The sequence below is a fragment of the Micromesistius poutassou genome (assembly GCF_964030765.1).
Source record: "Micromesistius poutassou genome assembly, contig: SCAFFOLD_4130, whole genome shotgun sequence".
NCBI classification, from domain to species: domain Eukaryota; kingdom Metazoa; phylum Chordata; class Actinopteri; order Gadiformes; family Gadidae; genus Micromesistius; species Micromesistius poutassou.
The window spans coordinates 10,001-24,709 of NW_028178816.1; the positions used below are offsets into that span (position 1 = coordinate 10,001).

General features: G+C 45.7%; 1 long non-coding RNA gene across 1 annotated transcript in view; it reads right to left on the reverse strand.

The window, feature by feature from the left end:
- LOC311373356 overlaps positions 1 to 8,420 on the reverse strand; it is a 16,799-nt gene extending 8,379 nt beyond the window's left edge. Inside the window, exon 1 of the long non-coding RNA XR_014642252.1 lies at positions 7,585 to 8,420. This is a non-coding gene — a long non-coding RNA (uncharacterized lncRNA). The remainder of the gene's footprint in view (positions 1 to 7,584) is intronic.
- Between the last annotated feature and the right edge of the window lie 6,289 nt (positions 8,421 to 14,709).

Consider the following 14,709-nt stretch of genomic DNA (forward strand, 5'->3'; position numbering starts at 1 on the left):
TAAGTATCAATAGGCATCAATGTGAATATTTAGCCTTTTGCGTCAATATATATCAATATTTATCATAAGTTATCAATATGTATCGATATGTATATGACATTGTCGTTATGTATCATTATGTATGGCTATATAGTTATCAATACGTAACAATACATATCATTAGTTATCAATATGTATTGATAGTTATATTATATATTATTGTTATGTATTGATAGTAGTAATATTTATCAATAGTTATCTATATGTATCAATAGTTATTAATATGTAACAATACATATTACTAGTTATCATTATATATAAATAGTTATCAATATGTATCAATAGTTATCAACATGTATTATTAGTTATCCATCAATATGTATCAACATTTACCATTATCTATCAATATGGATCAACATGTATCAATATGTATCATTAGTTTTCAATATGATCAGTTTTTATCCATAGTTATCAATATGTATCAATAATATGTAGTTATAATTATGTATCATTATGTATCTTTGTTTATCAATAGTAGAATCATTAGTTACCAATGCGTAACAATACATACCATTAATTATAAATATGTGTCAATAGTTTATCAACATGTATCAATAATTATCAATTTGTACCATTAGTTATAATTACGTATCATGAGTCATAATTACGTATCATTGTTTCTTTGTTAATCAATATGTCTTATTAGATATATCATCAAAATGCATCAATATGTATCCTCATGCATCTGTTGTTTTTCAATATTTATCATGTAGTTATAAATGTGCATAACGTATTCATACTAAGCATTACGTAATCTGCCCAATCCCATAAAATATGGAGGAAGGAAATTTCGGGCCAAAAACATTGCAGATTTTGTCCAAATGTGCTTGGAGATCTTTCGCTGTTTTGTTGATTAGGGCTCAACAACATCAGAATCACTAACCGCATAAAAAAACAACATGAACTCGTTTTCGGTAAATACATGACTACTACCAAACTGCATCACCATGCACGGGAAATTAGTTAGCATTACAGAGCACCACTAACACACAGTAACTCAACCCCCAGTGGGCGGGATTAACGTGGAACAACAAACCACAGCCTTTCTAACCAGCTCCACATGAACTTTGTTCGTTCGCTCCTTCATACAGAGGCTGGTAGGATAACACAACAGACTTCTCTGAACCGAGCTGGAATCGACGACAACATAATTCTACGTCCCGCTAAACCGTGGACCGCCGCCATACCCCCCGGGCAGAACGGAGCGGCCAGGAGGAGCCCTGAGACCCCTGCGTGTCTCTCTGCAGAACGTAGAGCTCTTTAGATGAGGTCCACGGACCGGGACTATAAACCCAATGTAATCCATTAACACATATGGAGAAGTCCAGCACACACACCAACCTCAGACTGACAGAAGCACACACACTCACACACACAATGAAAACATACATATGTGCGTGGGACCTGTACCACAACACATGCGCATGTATAAAATAACCCTGGTTACAGGGCCAGACACGTGTATAAACACACACTCTATAATAAGATGCAGGCTGGGGACCTCAGAACGCATTCCGCACCAGACAGTGTGTGTGTTTGTTTATGTCTCAGTGTGTTATGTGTGTGTGTGTGTGTGTGTGTGTGTGTGTGTCTATATGTATGCGTGTGTGTATGTGTATGTTTGTCTACAGCCTTTGTGTGTGTGTGTGTGTGTGTGTGTGTTTGTCTACAGCCTTTGTGTGTGTGTGTGTGTGTGTGTGTATATGTGTGTGTTTGTCTACAGCCTTTGTGTGTGTGTGTGTGTGTGTGTGTTTGTCTATGACCTTTGTGTCTGTGTCTGTGTGTCTGTCTATACGTGTGTATGACATTCAATAAAACTGATCTTAGGTCATGTCATGTGTGCTGTGTAGTCTTAATGTATTATGAATTATCAACCCAAGCCCTTTACTGAGACAGACCCATTCACAATAAAAATCAATCCAGCAGCAATTTGTTCCCCATTAGCAATCTCTAATTGCTTGAGTTGTAGCCACTGGTTTATATACACAAACGTTTGATTGGTTAAAGGGGTTAAAATGGTCCGGAATGAATTCATCTGGAAAGATTGCCTGGATGGATTGGCTCGTGGATGTGCAGGTTATTGTTGAAGACGTTCTTGTTCAGACGATTTTAGAGTCAGCCGAGGAAACTCAACTGAGGAAACCGAAAACAAAAAAGACAGACTCTATTTGTCATTCTCCTTCTCGGCTCTCTATCTCGCTCTCCCTTCACTTCATGTTAAGGTTTATGTAGCTGGAAGTGGTGATCCATAAGCCTGTACTGACGAACACAAACACGGCCGCCACTAAAAAAGACTGCCCACTGTAGTAACACAACTTATTAAAATCCCTCCTGTAAGCTTCACCCACTCACGTGAACGTGTTTCTTCGTTAGAAGCTAAACAAGGTGTAGCTACGCCCCTGGCAGTTGTTGGGTTCTGGCCCAGGATCTGTGCCGTCTCCCCCCAGAGGTTCTGCTCTCACTTAGTAGGACAGCAGGATCCTCTAACCTAACACATATATAGCCTTTGTAACTTGATTTCGAAAACCAACCCATTCCAACGACTCTGGGTCTGTGTCACAGCTTAACTCTCACAGCCAGACTGGTGTCATACCACCTTCACTTCACGAGGCCTGGTCTGCGCTCTACCCATACCTACAAGCCATTTAGTTACCAAGTTAACCAACCCGTGCAGATGAGGAAACCACATCAAAGTAGTAAGAAAAGTGTGTGTGCATTTGAGGGTGTGCCGGCGAGTGTATGCATGTTTGTATCGGCATGCATTTATGTTTGCGTAAGTGCTTGATTGTGTGTGTGTGCACATAAAGGTGTGTGTGTGTGTGTGTGTGTGTGTGTGTGTGTGTGTGTGTGTGTGTGTGTGTGTGTGTGTGTGTAGAGGATGAAGGCGGTAGGTTGACGTGGAGGGAGCCCAAGCCAACAGCACCTCAGGGAGCAGTGCTGGAACATTTTGATATTTTACACCTGATACACCGGGGGGCAGTGGTAATTAAAGGAGTGTGTGTGTGTGTGTGTGTTTGTGCATGTGAGTGTGCATATGTGTGCGTGTGTGCATGTTTCCGGGGCTTGCCACTGGTTCTTGTGTGTTTTTCTAAGATGTTCGGCTGCCAGATTATTAAAACTGTGAAACCTGTTTGTGAAATCTAAAAAAAAACATCAAAACAATGTAACAAATATGCAAATATTTAAGCACCGATAAACAGTCGCTACGCTCCATTTAATGAATAATGCTTTTGGCTCACATTCCCTAGAGAGACGCACGGCAAGTCATTCTCTTTTTTTAAGTTATTTTCCATCATGAAGTAGACAAATGTTGAAAATATCAAAACCCAGAGAAAGGATGTAAACTCAACCAAACTGGACTGTGTGTTTCGTTTGCATATAACTATGTGGTCTGGGTCTACAGCCTGGTTAATCAGCCTGTTTCTAGAGTTCTACTGCCTGGTTTTACGGTCTGGTTCTAGAATTCTACAGCCTGGTTCTAGAGCTTTACAGCCTGGTTCTAGAGCTTTCCAGCTTGGTTCTACAGCGAACAGCCTGGTTCCATGGCACAACAGCCCTGTACTGGTCTGTGTTTGCTGACTACATGCCTGCACATGGACAATGCTGCACACCAGCACCATATTCCCCTCCGATCGCATGGTTTCTGGTTGTGGGTTATGACTGTTTGCTACTGGTTCTGTAAGCCGGGTTGACTGTATTGCAGTGGATTAACACATTTACCAAACCTCCGTTTGGTCACCTCTGGTATTTGACCAGCCTTTATTGAAATGTGAGTCAAGCACTATATGCATGAAGAAAACAACCATTTCACTAATGAAAGAAAACATTTTAGGCACTGAATTAAAGTTTGAACATTGAGCCAAACAAACCCATTTTGGGAACGTTATTTGAGTTTAATGTAAGGTGTAAAAGTACTTCCTTCGTTTGTCGACTGATTGACAAAAAGCCTTGCAGCAAACGTGCAAAGTGCAACTCAATTATTGTTCCCATTAAGGAAATATGCAAGATATGTTTACCTGTCGCCAAGTTTAATTATCTGGTCTCCTCAGACATTGTGGTGGAGCTACCTGCCAGCATTCCAGCTCACTTACACTTATAATACATCTGCTCTTAAACCATTAAAACACCTTCACAGCTTTGTTAAAAACAGTCCCACAAATGTTGAGTGAAGGCTGAACTGAAAAACTCCTTCCCCGGTCGGTTGTCTCACTGAGGACATTCAGTATACCAACAAACCCCTGACAACACAAATACTGCCATCACTCAGTGTGATGTCATCGCCCTGCAGTGATGTTACTGCTGAGAGTGATGTCATCGCCTGCAGTGATGTCATTGTGGAGACTGATGTCATCACTCTGATGCCATTGCCCGAAGGGTCATCGTCCTGCACCAAGATATCACTGCATCGTGTGCAGTGACGCCATCGCACGCTCTCTGTGATGTCATCGCTCACCACCATACCATACCTCACTGCGATGTCATCACTCACTGTAATGTCATCACTCAGAGTGACGACGATGATCACTCTGAGTGATGACATTACAGTGAGGTATGGTATGGTGGTGAGCGATGACATCAGTGATATCTTGGTGCAGGACGATGACCCTTCGGGCAATGGCATCAGAGTGATGACATCAGTCTCCACAATGACATCACTGCAGGCGATGACATCACTCTCAGCAGTAACATCACTGCAGGGCGATGACATCACACTGAGTGATGGCAGTATTTGTGTTGTCAGGGGTTTGTTGGTGTGTTGTCAGATTAGTTGTGTTTTCAGGGGTTAGTTGTTGTGTTGTCAGGGGTTAGTTGTTATGTTGTCAGGGGTTAGTTGTTATGTTGACAGGAGTTAGTTGTGTTGTCAAGGTTTAGTTGTTTTGTCCGGGGTTAGTATTTGTGTAGTGAGTGGATCGTTGTTGTGTTGTCAGGGGTTAGTTGTGTTGTGAGGGGATCATTGTTGTGTTGTCAGGGTTTAGTTGTTGTGTTGTCTGGGGATTGTATTTGTTGTATTTTTGTATTTGTGTTGCTACCGGTAAGTTGATGTGTTGTCAGGCGATGGTTGTTGTCGGGGTTAGTAGTGTTGTCAGGCGATTGTTTTTGTGTTGTTGGGCGTTATTTTGTGTTGTGATGGGATTGTTCGTGTCAGGGGTTAGTTGTTGTGTTGTCAGGGGTTTGTTGTTGTGTTGTCAGGGGTTTGTTGTTGTGTTGTCAGGGGTTAGTTGTTGTGTTGTGTCAGGGGTTAGTTGTTGTGTTGTGTCAGGGGTTAGTTGTTGTGTTGTGTCAGGGCGGGGTTAGTTGTTGTGTTGTGTCAGGGGTTAGTTGTTGTGTTGTGTCAGGGGTTAGTTGTTCTTGTGTCAGGGTTTAGTTGTTGTGTTGTGTCAGGGGTTAGCTGTTCTTGTGTCAGGGGTTAGTTGTTGTGTTGTGTCAGGGGTTAGTTGTTGTGTTGTGTCAGGGCGGGGTTAGTTGTTGTGTTGTGTCAGGGGTTAGTTGTTCTTGTGTCAGGGTTTAGTTGTTGTGTTGTGTCAGGGCGGGGTTAGTTGTTGTGTTGTGTCAGGGGTTAGTTGTTCTTGTGTCAGGGGTTAGTTGTTGTGTTGTGTCAGGGGTTAGTCGTTGTGTTGTCTCCGTCCCTGGAGACAGCTTTGTTTCTTTCCCTCTCCAAACTGACGTTTATTATTAATATCATTTATAACACTGTGTGGTTCAGGCTTATTGTGTTGTGCCGGCCTCTATTCTATTCAGCCATGCATAGCAGACACTTTTATCCAAAGTGACAGCGAATTCAGATCCATGTCATAAGAGAGCAGGTTAGGGTGGTGGGGCTTCTTACTCAAGGAGGCCTTCAGGTAAACTGAGGACTGATCCCAGAACCTTCCGGCTGGGGGACGACCACAATGACCACCACTCTAGACTATACTGCCTGCATCATTACAAAGGGTCCGTCTCTACAGGCGGATGCTACACCCTGTAGTAGCAGGCGCCCTGATAGGGCATACTGTCAGTGGATTACAGATGCCTTGAGGGGGAGGGGGAGGGGGGGGGGGGACCCTGGCATCTGATTGACAGCTGCTGTCTCTGAATGCGATACACTGACCCAATACACTAGGACGCGACCCCCAATCTGGTGCTGTGTTTAAAACATGAGGTGAGTTGATTACAGAATAACAACGTGTTGTAATCCCCACGGACGCTGGCCCTGAATCCAGGACCGGGTCCCAGGTCAACACGTCTTTATTCATACAAATCACTCCTCTTTTGAATGTGAAAATGAAACAACGGATCCCTGCTCAGCTGGGCCTGTTTCACTCATCAACTCAGGGTGGTCACTATACCGGACCAACCTGCTCTCCAACCCACAACCAACCCACAACTTACCCATTACTAACCCACAACCAACCCATAACTAACCCATTACTAACCCACAACCAACCCACAACTAACCCATTACTAACCCACAACCAACCCACAACTAACCCATTACTAACCCACCACTAACATGCCACCACTAACGTGCCACCCACCCACTGCTAACCCACTACTTACCCACCCATAACCCACCACAAACACACTTGTCCTAACCCACCACTAACCCACTAATAACCCACCAGGAACACACTCCCAACCCACCACTAACAGTCGATTTGAGTGTTTACAGTGGATGAATAAGCTTTGGTTGATGACACAATGTGAATATATATTAAGATTGCATGTTAACATAAAACATAATGCATAAATTAGGGCATTATTAAATAGTAATAGAAAATGTGCATTTCTTAATTTTTTCATCATTTTCTAAAATTACATTATACAAAATAGTAGATTAAAAAAAAACGTCTCACTTAACCGCAATTTAGGAGTTCAACTCAAACCGGCTCAGCGGTCGCAGTCTGTCGCACACATAGAACAGACACGACCGCCTCTCCCGTCCCAACAGGTTGGTCGAATTTGCAAAAGTCTGGCAAACTTCTACTTCAACGACAGGGGGATATTAAAAATACATGACTCATTTATGCATTCAAATGCATGACTCATTCATATCCCACCGCACACCGTGTCATGTAATTGTGCAATGAATAGTTGTGCCTGCGGCGCAGGGGCAGCGGAGTGTGTGTGTGTGTGTGTGTGTGTGTGTGTGTGTGTGTGTGTGTGTGTGTGTGTGTGTGTGTGTGTGTGTGGGAGCCAGCAGCGGGGGAGGCGTGGTGTCGGGCCGGGAGAGAGAGCTCTCTGGAGCGGCCTGGCCGCAGAGCGACACCGGCCATGTGGTGACTGCTTTAAATGACGACAACCATAATAACGCGCAGTGTTTGACTTCATAGAAAGACACGCTCACTCGTAAGAACACATTTGAAACATCAGTACTATACATTCGCTATACTGGACGCCACCAAGGTGAAGAAACAGTGTGATTCTCGACTCTTCACACGTTGTAAAAAGGGAAGAGTGAGAGCAGCAAAAGATAAACACTTGCAACATTTAGAGAGGGGCATTGCATCGTGCCCGCTGCTGCAGCAGGTCAGTAACAGCATGATTGGTTAACAGAGCACGTACCATGGTGCTGCAGGGAAGCGGGCCAACACTCAAACTCCCATTTTCCTCTCGCAAAAGTTCGCTTTCGAAAAAAAAAAGTCTGGGAGAGAGCGCGCCGGGTGGACCTCGGTTCCGCCGGGCCTACCGGAAACAGACGAACGGCCTTTCGCTCCTCGAATAGTTCCCCCGAATGTTGTTTTTGCTCCGTTCTCGCCGGTCAACGCAAAGCAGATCGATCGTGTGATAGTAATATTAATCCGTCGATTTGATCCACCCGTTAAGTAGACCGTGCCGCCGCTCCGTCCCGTGCAGCCCGGACGCTGCAGGCTGGTCGGTATCGGTGCAGACGGGTCGAGGCTCTGTCGATCCGGTATCTCCGCACAGACCGTCCGGTGAGACACCACGTCGTGCTCCGCGCGTTCCTCGGTGCGCGTGTGTTGTGTGTGTGTGTGGCTGCGCGATGGGCACCGTATAGCGACGGCGCTGCTCCCGGTCTCTCCGCAGATCAGCTGTTGCTTCTGCCCGTCGCGGGACTCTGTCACGCTGCGGCTCTCGGCTCGTCACAAACAAAGTTGGCGTCCCAACGGTGGTGCTCCTTCACCTGTCCCGGCGGTGTCACCAGAGCGGTGCAGAGATAGACGGACACCTCCACGTGTCCGCGCGGCCGTCGTGGAGAAGTTCAGCAGGTCGGAGGACAGACGCGAGCGCGCGGCGTTTATAGACTCTTTAACAAAACAAGCGCTCGAGCGGGCCTGCGTGATGTGTGTGCGTGTCTGTGTGTGCGCGCGTATGCGTGTCTACGTGATTCGGTGTGGCCTGCCGTCAACAGACACTGGAAGTGAAAGTGAGTCCTGAGCGGCGCGGCGGTGCGGCGGCGCGTCGTGTCCGGGACGGGGAGCGCAGCGGCGGGCTGGTGAATTATTAATAACCCCGGCGCTCCGCTCCGCAGTCTGTCGCGCTCAACGAGTACCCGGGCGGCAGCTGGGGTTTAGGGGAATTAAATACGGGCTCAAAGTAAAGCAGGGACGCAGGGGATTAGTAGCTCACCGGCCGACCGGGAGGGAGGGAGGGTGGAGACGGCCGGGGCGCGGGACAGACAGACAGACAGCACCCTGAAAAAGACGCGTATCTGACGTGTGAATGAAACGGGGGTCCGGGGTCCTGGGTCCGGGGAGCAGCAGTGGGGGGGCCGGCGGTGGGGAGGCCCGCCTGACGAGACCCTCACTTACAGTATAGGTGTAGGACCTGCGCCTTGCGTCACCTTTTAATTTGCCCTCACCTCACCTCACCTCAACCCGGTGTGTTGTGGTTCTCAGGTGCGGAACACCGGCAGGAAGAGTCTACAACACGCAGTCCTGGAGGAAGTGACCTCATTCCCGCCGCAGTCTGGAGGAATCATCGACTTACCACTAGAAAATCGAATAACCTAGTTATTACCAGCCAATAATATAGACCACTACGGTGTTTTAATGGCATTTCAGTAGGCCTTTTAATGATTCCATCATTTCGTTCTTGAGATAATATAATAGGCCTAAACACACTTTAAAATAATAAATCATGATCCTTCGACGTAGGCCTAAATCCAGTTTAATCAATTCTGAGGGTAGGCAAATTAATCTCGTTTTCTTTCTTATTTTAATTCATACATCACGTGACATCATTTTAATATCAGTATTAATATATATGTGTGTATGGTTAATGTTGATTTAACTCAGGATTCACCTCTTAAATACCGACATTTCTTTACAGAGTATTCTATTTGGGGTTAATCTACTCTTAATTAAGTGCCGTGTATTCTGGATTAAAGCGCACGTCGGATTTAAGAGCTATTTCAAGTGCCATCAAAGCGGGTAGGAAACCATTTAGTGTGCAGAATGAGCATGTGTTCAAGCACACCTTCTGGGTCTTCACACGCGATACAATGTCCCCATAAAGTATTTTGTGAAGGGATTTTTTTTTATAGGCCTATCCCTGACATTTATTCAGAGCGGTTCTTTTGCTTTCTTAAATCCTAAAACATGAGCAGTAAAATGTAGTAAAACGTGTTGTTACTTTAATGAAGATTTTTTTAGATTTTAGATTTTCTACTAGGCCTAATTATCAAATATATAATTGGAGATCATTAAGGTTGAATATACATATATATATATTTATCTTTATTTGTTTAATCAACTAAAAGCTTTTCTCTAATAATTACAGTGAACATCTCTATTAAAATATGTTTTTAGGAATTTATAAAATCGAGGTTTTAGATACAATATATTAATAAAGAAATATTTGATGTATTTCTTACTACATTTATTAATTTAGGCCTATTCCAATAACCATGGTATATAAAAAAAAAAAACTCACAGCCGTAAGAAACTAGGGTATGTCTATGCATTTAATTTAAATTCAGTCATTTTATGTCAATCTTATAACGTTTATAATGTCAAAAGACACATAAAAAATGTAAATTTGTATACGTTTGTATAATTTGACGTTATAATGTTATGGCATTTCCTTGCCTTAGGCCTACATTTAAATATCATTTTCACGCCAAACCTTCAAAACACAGCCTTGTATTTTAAGGAGGCCTATAAACTACCGGGCCTGATTGCCTCACACGTTTCCATCGCAACGTACAAATTCATTCCACCGAACATTCAAATAAGCCTATAGGCCTACACAGAGAAGACACGTAGGCCTATAATATCTCAATAGTCCAAAGTAGCGTTACTCCCTGCCTCCTTTAACTTGACCTTCCCAGTTGACCTTATAATTCACCTGTAAAGGTGAAGTACAGATTAAGTAGGTCTATAGAAGTTGTTCAGTAGTTGTGTCATTAAGCCTACATACTGAAGGCCTAAATAACACACCAACTGCTCTCCCTTAAGCCCAAACGTTAGGCCTATGAAATATAAGCCTATAGAACTGCTAATAGTCCTTAACATAAAGTGATTGAATTGAAGATGTGGTTGAGGAGGTCTGCAGGCCTCGGGTGAACCAGCGGTGTTTTAACACACCCGTCTCCAGCCCGCTGGCTCGTCACTCCGTTTAATTCCACTCACTTCTCCCTTTCTCCTGCTCATTTTCTTTACTCCCTTCCTCCCGTTGGGGTCCACTTATAGGGCACCGGCCTTTTTCCTCTTTTTTTTCTTATTTTTTACACTAACCGTGGAACAAAAGTTCCACCAGGCAACGGCGTGTTGAGGAATGCTAGCCTTGGCAGAGCTGCAACCGTGAAGCAATCCCCGGCCGTCCACCCTGCCTGCAGCCGTCCACCCTGCCTGGGTCCGACCGGCCGTCCACCCTGCCTCGGTCTGACCTAGGGCTGCTTTCTGGAGAGGGTAGAGACTGGTCAGGACTTTGGCCTCCACTAACCCCAGGGTGCTTTTCCACTAACCCCAGGGTGCTTCTCCACTAACCCCAGGGTGCTTTCTCCACTAACCCCAGGGTGCTTCTCCACTAAGACCAGGGTGCTTTCTCCACTAACCCCAGGGTGCTTTCTCCACTAACCCCAGGGTGCTTCTCCACTAAGACCAGGGTGCTTCTCCACTAAGACCAGGGTGCTTCTCCACTAACCCCAGGGTGCTTCTCCACTAAGACCAGGGTGCTTCTCCACTAACCCCAGGGTGCTTCTCCACTAAGACCAGGGTGCTTTCTCCACTAACCCCAGGGTGCTTCTCCACTAAGACCAGGGTGCTTCTCCACTAACCCCAGGGTGCTTCTCCACTAACCCCAGGGTGCTTCTCCACTAAGACCAGGGTGCTTTCTCAACTAAGCCAAGGAGCTCTCTCCATTAAACCCAGGGTGCCTACTTTTCTCACTTTTCCCCGGCCTTTCCTTGGCATACAACCAGACTCACAAATGAAACAACACACTGAGGGATTGTAGAGGTTTGCTAAGACCCAATGTGGCTGAATAAACATCTACCTTTGAATATACATTTAATTCCAAAAATGAATAATTCCATAAAATCCATTGAGTGACTCCATTCATAGCCTATAGGCTTTTTATTATTTTATATTTAATTCTAAAACCTTTGATGTCTCAAATGTAGGTCACTTGCTGTGCCGATAAATCTCCACACGCCAGATTCTACCAATAACCAATTCATTCATTCATCCAGAAACTTCAATGGAAGCGGAGAACGAGGCCTTGGTTGCTCGTTTGAAGATCACGTGGGGACCAAGGTGGGATCCCGCAGCGGACTCCGGGGACGGGCTTCTGTGCAGACCCAGCGGCGGTACCTCTGAACGCTAAAGAACTCTTTCCCCTATTACCGTTTTCTGGCACCTCTCTCCTGTTCCGTCTTACCGACGGCCGGTTCTAAAGGAGACCGCTCAGAGGCAAGGGGTGACGTCAGCTTTCTAAACGTCAGAACAAAGCGCTTTTTATGTTTGAATGCAGCTTGAGAAGAAGTAGGTAACAGTCACGTGGCTCCAGCGGGCGGACACTAGTCGTCAGATGTATCGACGACAATTATCACAGAAGCCTATATGTTTTGTCCTACATTTTTGAAATCGAGACGCAGTGGTAAAAAAAAAAAAAAATGATGAAAAACGATGGAAAAGATCAAAATAAATTAGATATAGAATAAGGGGTAATACCAACAGGCTAACATCAAATATTTATTTTGACAATCCGAAGAAATAGCGAAGAACAAAAAAGGTATTCTGGATTTTCAGGTGGAGCTCATCTCAAAGCCCATTCATGAGATGAACCCCCCCTGATGAGGCGAGACATTGGTTGGCAGCCTGGGCCCGAGCGCAGCTGATTGGCTCTTCAGCTGATCTGATGCAGAGGTAATCAGAAGGTGTGCGTATGTGTGTCTGTCTACGTGCATGTGTGTGTGTGTGTGTGTGTGTGTGTGTGCGTGCATATATACATGTATGCCTTTGCATGTGTTTACGTGTGTGTGTGTGTGAGGGATATATGTGCGTTTGTACTCGTGTGTGTGTGTGTGTGTGTGTGTGTGTGTGAGGGATATATGTGCGTTTGTACTCGTGTGTGTGTGTGTGTCTTATCTCCAACTCCACTGCTCTCAGGGGGGCTACAGGCACCCTGCTTATCTCCTCACAACACGGGACCCTCTGAGTCCCACTGAAGCAGCCGCTTGTGTGCGTGTGTGTGTGTGTGTGTGTGTGTGTGTGTGTGTGTGTGTGTGTTCCTGTGTACAAAGGCTTTAACACACTGTTAAACTGACATCTAAATACGGCCATTTAGGGGAGTGCACATAATGGACCGCATTTACACTGCATTGATGCTGCGTTACTCAAAGCACTTCACAATAAAAGTCTCCCATCGCCTTTACAGTCGCCCTCTCTCAAGAGCGGAACGGACACGCGAGGTAGCAACCAGCTCATTGGCAGGAGGCAGCCAGGAGAAAATGGGATTGGAACCAGCAACATGGTGGTCAGCAGAGCAGCTAATTTACTACCACCACTCTCTTACTGCGAATGGGGTGTCGTTACTTTAAATAAAGACTGTTAAATGACAATGTGGGCCTTGCTTGAGGTTTATTTTGAAAACGCCTATTCAAAAACCTTTCAAAATAATGCAGTCACATGCTGTCCTTACATAATGTTTCAGATGATACACTACCAGTTATCGGTCCGGTGCACCGACGACGTGTCCCATCGTAGGATTCATGGTTGTGAGTGTTGGGAGTTAGTGGCGGTGGGGGTGTCCTGTCTCCACTATCTCTCCTCCATCCATCCCTCTCTGTTGGGGGGGGGGGGGGGGGGGAGTGGGGGGTATAATCTCTTCCCCTGGAAGACCATGAAAGAGTCAGAGAGACCCACTAGAGTCCTGGCCCTCCGAGATCACCTCCCCTCACCACCTCTCTCTCCATTTCTCTCTTCATCTCTCGCTTCCTTCCTGTCTCACTCATCCTCTCTTCCTCCCTCCCTTATTTCCTGTCTCGCTCCCTTCCATCCCCTCTCTGTGTCCCTCCTCTAGCCATACTGGTTCCTCTAAAGCTCCTTCCAACCCGCTCCCCCTTCAGACATCTCTCGTTCTGCTATTCCACTCGCTCAGCGGAGCTCCTCTCGTTCTCCGTCACCTGTATCCTGAAACCCCATCAGGAGTTTGGGGTTTTTCGGGGATTCCCTGCATTCCCTGTGTTTTCCACTGCTGGGTTCAAGGGAACGTCCTCAAAGTTACATACAACTGCACTCTGTAAAACCACAGACCCCTGAGCTCAGCCCTGAGTTCCCTGTGACAACAAACAGACGACTCCACTGTTGTGGAACGCCCGCCAATTCCAGCGAAACAACTTCACCAAGAAGGAATCCACGGCTTGGGCCGGCTTTGTTTGGTTTTGTCTATACTTTTGACTTGTTTTCACCACAAGCAGCTCTCGTCTAGGGGACGGCCGGTTAGTGGATGAATGATATTTGTATTATGATTAGTATACGGCCGGGAATGTAAACAAGCTCATACTGCAAACACAGAGGCTACAGATGGAAAGGCATTCCATGTCCAAGCAATTTCTTTTCATGTGAAAAAAAATTATATGGTGGTATCCTATTTCAAGATAAAGCGCTCTCTCTCCTCTCTCTCCATCTTTCTTTCTCCTCTCTCCATCTTTCTTTTTTCCTTTCTCTCCCGCTCAGTCTTTCTTTCTCCCCCCCACTCCCTCTCTCTCTCTCTCCATCCTTCTTTCTCCTCTCTCCCCCTCTCTCTAAAAACATATACTATACTATATATAACATATATCAAAACGAGAAGATGAAAAAAGGTCAAAAGTGAATTCTCCATACCATATGCAGGTATATGTACCACCCCCCCCCCCCCCCCCCCACCTCCCCTTTCACCACCTCCTTTTACTCCTTCATTCACTTTGTCTCTCCCCTTCCGCCCCCCCCCCCTCCCCCTTCCTCCTCACCACCAGACCATCCAATCACAGCTAGTGATGGGTGTGGTCTTGGCCCTGCTGGGTAGAACCACTCGCTCTGGGAGGAACATGAATATTCATGACTTAGCCACTCCCCCCATGCGGCCTGATGGTCGTCGACAGCAACACTTGGTCGCAGCACACATGGCAGAACAGCTGTTGGGAAACACAGAGGAGAGCATCTGGTGCAGGGCGAGAGACACAGATGGAGAGAGGATGGAGAGAGAGAGAGAGAGAGAGAGAGAGAGAGAGAGAGAGAGAGAGGA